Here is an 8442-nt window from a genome sequence, read left to right as displayed (position 1 = left end):
TGTTCCTCATATTTATAATCTTGTGGAACAGAAAGTCATGGCTGGACAATTTTATACTCCTAGCCACCCTGGTGTGCTAAAAAAATTGTAATATTAATGGGAATATACTTCAGAGATATTTTACTTAGACAAATTTCTTGGGGTGCCAATAATTGTGGCCAACGTGAACTAGAGAAAAACATTTATTTCATAATGAGATCTCCCCCCCATTTTCCATCGTTTTACTTCAATGAAAGGTTAGAATTTTGTGAATTTTTTCAAATGAAAGATCTAAAGGATAAACAATGTAGATTTATTTTCACAGTCACCTTTGATCATATTTACCAAGGGTGCCAATATTAGTGGAGGGCACTGTATATATATATATATATATATATATATATATATATATATATATATATATATATATATATATATATATATATTAGGGCCGGGACTTTAACGCGTTAATTTAGATTAATTAATTACACAAAAATAACGCGTTAAATTTTTTAACGCATTTTAATCGCACTTAATTTTGCACCGCGGAACGTTTCTCACTGGATGAGTTTCAGCGGCGGACCGATTATACTGGAGCACCAACTAGCGTTCAGACAAAGGAATGCGCATATCACCGCAGCACATCGAGCCTCAAGTATCACCTCAATGCTTTTACAGAAGGTCTACCTACCTATAGGGTACCTGAATTTCTGAAATGTAGGCTAGTATATTTCTAAATATCCCAGTGTTTCCCCTACCATTATCTTAGGGGGGCGCGTTTACAATGTCTCCTCCAAGAAAACACGGACTGGATCGCGGACTCCATTCATAAAAACCGAATTAACTATAGCGCGGAATGCCACGTAAATTCGTCGATTTTTGGATTGATAAATCAAAAGTTGGTCTGTCACTTAATTCAAATCGCGATATGGACTAGTGTCTGTCAAAACTGAAATGCAAAAAGACAGTTTTAATATGAATCCTGCATATACTGTTTGCCTCTGTATGTTAGAATGGCAGAGACGCGTTTTTTTTTGTTTTTTTTTTAACTGCACGCGTGATGCTCCCGTTAATTTTTGGCATTTGCATCTCACATGAACAGATAGACTCTATCTCCAAAGCTTCCGTCAGTGTCACTTTTACCATTTCATTTGAGAAAACTAGCATCATATCATACTTTACACACAGAAACTTAACGGCAACCTGTCAAAATAAAAGTACGGTTTAACATGAAACAGAACAATATTCCTATTTAAATAATTGACAAAAAACAATATATATGATAAAAAATAAATATAACAACAAGATTAACCACTTAATTGTAGAAAAAAATACTACGATTATTATTTAAATGTTAAATTATTATTATTTATTGATTTTAACAGCAAACCACTGTTTGTTTGCCAAAAATTAAAAAGGTTTATTTTTCATTTGATTAAAAATAAATAAATGTTTATGCTTTCATTTGATTATGAGAAAAATTAAAACACAAGAATTTCTTTAAAAAAAAATAGCAAAAAATTGTAAAGCCCTATTGCTCAAAATGTTAAAATAGAGATTTTTTTTTTTTTTTTACTGAAATAAATGTTTTCGTTATTACACAAACGGTAGGGTAAGTACCGAGAAAAAAAAGTATGGAAACCTAGAGGAAACACTGTATCCTATTGCTACACTTAATGGCAATATTGCACTGGTCTGTTGGACTTGGTTGAACAAAAATATTTTGTTGCTTAAGTTTATGTATTCAGTCATTATTCAATGGTATACTAAAAATCCATATGAAAAAACTTACTTCTCACTGTTCTCAGGTCAAATATTTATATGCGATTAAAATGCGATTAATTTCGATTAATTAATTACAAAGCCTCTAATTAATTAGATTATTTTTTTTAATCGAGTCCCGGCCCTAATATATATATATACACATACAGTCAGGTCCATATATATTTGGACACTGACACAATTATTATTTTAGCTGTTGACCAAAACATATTCAAGTTACAGTTATACAATGAATATGGGCTTAAAGTGCAGACTCTGAGCTTTCATTTTTAGGGCGGTCTCATCAAATTGGTAGAAAGGTTAAGGAATTACAGCTCTTTAATATGTACCTCCCCCCTTTTTCAAGGGACCATAAGTAATTGGACAGCTGACTCAAAAGCTGTTTCATGGACAGTCGTGGGCTATTCCTTCATTTTTTCTACATCAATTAACAGGTAAAAGGTTTGGAGTTGATTCTAAGTGTGCCATTTGTATTTGGATGCTGTTGCTCTGAACCCATCATGCAGTCAAAGGAGCTCTGCATGCAAGTAAAACAGACAATTGTTAGGCTTCAAAAACAAAAGAAATTCATCAGAGAGATAGCAGGAACATTAGGAGTGGCCAAATCAACAGTTTGGTGAATTCCGAGAAGAAAAAGAACACATTGGTGAGCTCAGCAACATAAAAAGGCCTGGATGTTCACAAAAGACGACAGTATGGGGGATGACTGGATGATCCTCTCCATGGTAATAAAACATTTTACAACATCCAGCCAAGTGAAGAATACTCTCCAGGAGGTAGGCGTGTCACTGTCAAAGTCTACAATCAAGAGAAGACTTCACCAGAGCAAAATAGAGAGGGTTTACCACAAGGTGCAAACAAGGCCAGATTAGACTTTGTCAAAAAACATTTAAAAAAGCCAGACCACTTCTGGAAAAGCTTTTTTTGGACTGCTGAAACAGAATGACGGGAAGAAAAAAGTATGAAGAAGGCTTGGAACAGCTCATGATCCAAAGCCTACAACATCATCATCTGTGAACATGGTGGAGCAGTGTAATGGCATGAGCATGGCTTCCAGTGGCACTGGGTTACCGGTGTTTAGTGATGATGTGACAGAAGACAGAAGCAGCCGGAAGAATACGGAAGTGTATAGGGATATACTGTCTGCCCAGATTCAGTTAAATGGAGCAAAGTTGTTTGGGCGGCTCTTCATAGTACAAATGGACGATACCTTTTAAAGGTAAAAAAGTGGAATATTCTGCAATGGCCAAGTCAATCTTCTGATTTCAAATTGATTGAGCATGCATTTCACTTGCTGAAGACAAAACTAAAGGCAGAAAGAACCACAAACCAACAACAACTGAAGTCAGCTGCAGTAAAGGCCTGGCAAAGCACCACAAAGGAGGAAACCCAGTCTATGGTGATGTCCATGAGTTCCAGACTTAAGACAGTCATTGCCTGCAAAGGATTCTCAACAACATATTAAAAATGGACATTTTATTTATGATTATATTTATTTGTCCAATTACTTATGAGCCCCTGAAAATGGGGGGTCTGTGTATAAAAATGGTTGTAATTCCTTAGCATTTTATGTTATATTTTTTGTTCAACCCCTTGAATTAAAGCTTAAAGTCTGCACTTCAATTTCATCTTGATTGTATCATTTTAAAAGTATTCCAGTGGCATACAGAGCCGAAATTATGAAAAGTGTGTCAGTGTCCAAATATATATGGACCTGATTGTATATATACAGTATTTGGGTATTTGGTGCTCAATTGTTATTTGTGCTAAGATATTTATATTAGAAATGCTGAAGCCATTTTTTGCTGCTTAATATTTTTTAAAATTTTAAATATTCAAAACTAACATTTTAAACAATCTTAATTATTCTTTTCACCAATGAAAATGTAAAAATAGCATACAAAACACACACACACACACACACACACACACACACACACACACATATATATATATATATAATATTATATATATAACTTAAATATTTTAGTTTTTATATATACTTTGCTTAAATGAAAAAATGTTTTACATTATTCCCAGACGAGCTTGTTTTCATGATATGACACACAGATCTCGTGTATGACTGTGGATGTAACTTGAGCAGTGTGCCGCTTCATTCGATGGGCGTTATGTGCGTTTGTGCTTTTGTTCTTCAGAGAACGCGTCAATGACGCAAACAATAGAGACACGCGACTCGCCGCATCAGGACGCGCTCAGATAAACTGATCAAACCGAGTCACACCGCCGTGATTTCGCGCTCCATTGCACTCATTATTCCTCATTTATCTACACTGACATATTTTTACACAGTGACGCTTTTAACCAAATATATTGTAGGCAATACCAATGCCATTAAACTGGACAGTGCAATTTCAATAAATACATATTTCGTAGGAGGTTTCACCCCGGAGATTTAAATAGAAGCTATAAGACAAAAACCAAAAAAACTAAACTTAAATGACTTTGGAGAAGTCATTTAAGAATAAAACCGCTAAATAATGGTAACTTACTTCTTAACTTTTAACGTTACATGAATATTAAAACGTCGCTCAAAAAGACGCCATTTCTATATTTTAATTTCAAAACAGTCAATATACTTTAAAAAAGACATATTTTCGCGTTGTAACTCATCAGTATCACAAATTATTAACTATTAATGAAGTGGCTAATGTCAACGTGCTAGCATGAAAACATGAGTGTGCTTTTCCACGAGATATGAGCAACGTGACAGCTACTAGTGTGAAAAACAAGACTTTTATATTCACATATTTTGACTGAATCAGTGTTAATTGTGAATATTCAACTTACTTAAATATCGCTGAGGTCAACCGCAGAGGAAAATGTATGTTGGACAATCTTTCCATATATCCGGGCGGAACCATTCAATTCGGGGAATGTTTGTTATAGACACTTGACGATGTGACACGCGAGCTGGAAATACGCGTAAATTTATAATTATGCGTCCTATTTTAAATCTGGACACGAATAGTTTAGTCTTTAAATGACACAACGATTCTAGCGATTGTTTCTTTAAATAACAAATCATTAGCGTAACAGAGTTGTGGCGACATCTATTGATGAGTAGACAGTATCAACATTTATTTCATTCTTACAGGTGTGTTAAAGCAGTTTTCAATATATAAACACGTTTATAAAAAAAATAATTGGGAAGAAACCACGGTCTCGTTTTCAAAAGCAATATAACACTAAATTTGTCAAGTAATATAGTTAAAGAGTGATGCTAGCTTATAATATTACCCTTATTTTCTTTTTGGATGGACTGTAATCGTAAAAACCAAATGCTGTATTTTCCTAAACAATAATTTACAATTATATTTGATTTAAACAAATGTGTAGTAGTACATTTTAAAGTAGATTTGACCTTTTTTAAAGTTTAACTTTATTTAAACTTCAGTAAAAAATGTTTACCTTTATTTATTAAGTCTTGAAATGTTATGAAAATATAATACTATTAAGACTATATTAAATACTATAATATTATTATTAATAATAATAATAATAATAGTGGTGATGTTGTTCTTCTTATTATTATTATTCTTATTATAACTAGTCTTATTATTATTAAAATAAAAATATTCAAAAATAACATTTTAAAAATCGTAATTATTTTTTAACCCTATGAAAATGTCAAAATAGCAAAAAATACAATACGTAAGTTAAAATTCTAAATTCATTTTAAATTGTAATAATATTTAAAAATATTACTTTTAACCATATTTTTGATCAAATAAATGCAGCCTTGATGAGCAAAAATATTCAAAAACAACATTTAAAAAATCTTAATTATTATTTTATGGTTTGAAAATGTCAAAATAGCAAAAGAAAAAAAAACATAATTTAAAATTTTAAATTAATTTTAAATTATAATAATATTTAAAAATATTACTTTTAACCATATTTTTTGATCAAATAAATGCAGCCTTGATGAGCAAAAATATTCAGAAACATCATTTTAAAATTTGAAATTATTTTTTAATGTATGAAAATGTCAAAATAGCAAAAAAATTACAATAGGTAATTTAAAATTCTAAATTAATTTTAAATTGTAATAATATTTAAAAATATTACTTTTAGCCATATTTTTTGATCAAATAAATGCAGCCTTGATGAGCAAAAATATTCAGAAACATCATTTTAAAATTGAAATTATTTTTTTAATGTATGAAAATGTCAAAATCGCAAAAATAAATTACAATAGGTAATTTAAAATTCTAAATTCATTTTAAATTGTAATAATATTTAAAAATATTACTTTTAGCCATATTTTTTGATCAAATAAATGCAGCCTTGATGAGCAAAAATATTCAGAAACATCATTTTAAAAATTGAAATTATTTTTTGAATGTATGAAAATGTCAAAATCGCAAAAATAAATTACAATAGGTAATTTAAAATTCTAAATTCATTTTAAATTGTAATAATATTTAAAAATATTACTTTTAACCATATTTTTGATCAAATAAATGCAGCCTTGATGAGCAAAAATATTCAGAAACATCATTTTAAAAATTGAAATTATTTTTTTAATGTATGAAAATGTCAAAATCGCAAAAATAAATTACAATAGGTAATTTAAAATTCTAAATTCATTTTAAATTGTAATAATATTTAAAAATATTACTTTTTAAACATATTTTTGATCAAATAAATGCAGCCTTGATGAGCAAAAATATTCAAAAACAACATTTTAAAAATCTTAATTATTCTTTTATGGTTTGAAAATGTCAAAATAGCAAAAATAAAATAAAAAATACAATACATAATTTAAAACTCTAAATTAATTTTAGATTGTAAAATTGTAAACCTTTTTCTGTTCAGCGTTGTAAAAAAATTCCCCACTGTTTTTACATGTTTTTTCAAAAGTCTTGAAATGAATCATAATCCAACATAGGAAAATAATATTCCATATAACAAATTTAATATAAAAATACAACATTTGTAAACAAACAAACAAATAAATAAATGTGACCCTGGACCACAAAACCAGTCACAAGGGTCAATTCTTTGACATTGAGGTTTATAAATCATCTGAAAGCAGAATAAATAACTGAATAAATGTTAGGATAGGACAATATTTGGCCAATATACAACTTATTTGAAAATCTGACATCGGTGCAAAAAAAATCTAAATAATGAGAAAATCGCCTTTAAAGTTGTCCAAATGAAGTTCTAAGCAATAAATATTAGTAATCAAAAATTTAGTTTTCATATATTTACTCTTACGAAATATACAAAATATCGTCATGAACATGATCTTTACTTAAAGTCCCCCTGAAATCAAAATTAAAGTTTTTTGGCTTTTAGTATGAATATATTAGCCTTAAGGTTATCTATAAGCTAGTGTGCTGCAAAACAAAGACAAAATTCGCGTTTACAAGATATGGGCATTCAAAACTTACAGTCTCGTCACTTCCGCCAATATGAATCAAGGATTTGGATGATATCACCGTGCACTTCAGTTTCTCCAGAGCCATATAAAAAGAGAGTTGCGACACTCCCATAGGCTTCCATAGGAACTGAGGAATGCGGAAGTAAAGCGTGTCATGGAGCGGTCAATAGTTCCAAACAACCAATAGCTCCTCCATTGAAGCCCATTCATTTCAGCGCTTCTCAAGCACAGTCGCAAGTATATTGAAGAAATTACTGCATTTCTTTACATTTTAACGCATCAGTTGACCTCTCGAAAAACTGGCCAATAGTGGTGTTTTATGAAGCGTGTTATAGTTAATGTTTATCGTTAAAAAATAAACAGTTAAACTGTAAATGCAGCTGGATAACATGAGAAACACCGTAATAGCGACCATAACCAGATACTAGTTGTCATATTTTTATGTTTTTAGTCTTTCTGCAATCTTTCTCTCACTGTAGGAGGTTGAATGAGTTTCAGTAAAGACTGCATTCAAGAAACACGATAAAAATGTATGCTGAATGCAATTCGTTGCCTTGTGTTTTTTTAAACATTATTTTCATCTTTTCTATTATGTTAAATGCCATTTTTGCTTGCCTTTTATAATATTCACTTATGTTGTATATTTGAATATCATAAAACGAGAGTAAATTACTTTTTTTTATTTAACATTAAATCGTTAAATCGAAACATACTGTATAAAAAAGAGTGTTTGATCATGTCCAAATACACATGCAGATGTATTTAACCTTAAATATTACACTAACTGTAATCTAAATACTATATTAGAAAATTTTATCTTTTAAATGGTCAGGATCATTATTGCACATATTAAGTACAAAAAAACCTCCCCAAAATATTTACTAAATAGAACTTAACTATATATATTACAGTTATTTAATTGAATAAAAGTTACACTTAAGGTGTTTTGGTCACATTTGACTGCCAAAGAGTATGAGAACATATTAATTATGTCTCTTTATCACTCCCCTGAATAAAATGCGATTGTAAAGCGTATTCAGAGAAGTTATCAATACACAATCAATGCACATTATGTGTTAATAATTACTCGAAATTGCTGCAAATATAGTAAAACTGCTGTCTATCCTATTTAACTCCATTCAAACACATTGACAGCGCGGAGCTGTTTGGAACTATTGAGCGCTCCATGGACCACGTGACCGTGCGGCGGCGAGATCAAAGCGTGTCGCAACTCTCTTTTTATATGGCTCTGAGTTTCTCATCAAACGTTC

Source organism: Garra rufa, chromosome 23 (assembly GCF_049309525.1).
Source record: "Garra rufa chromosome 23, GarRuf1.0, whole genome shotgun sequence".
NCBI lineage: Eukaryota > Metazoa > Chordata > Actinopteri > Cypriniformes > Cyprinidae > Garra > Garra rufa.
Note: the sequence above shows the minus strand (reverse complement) of the source record.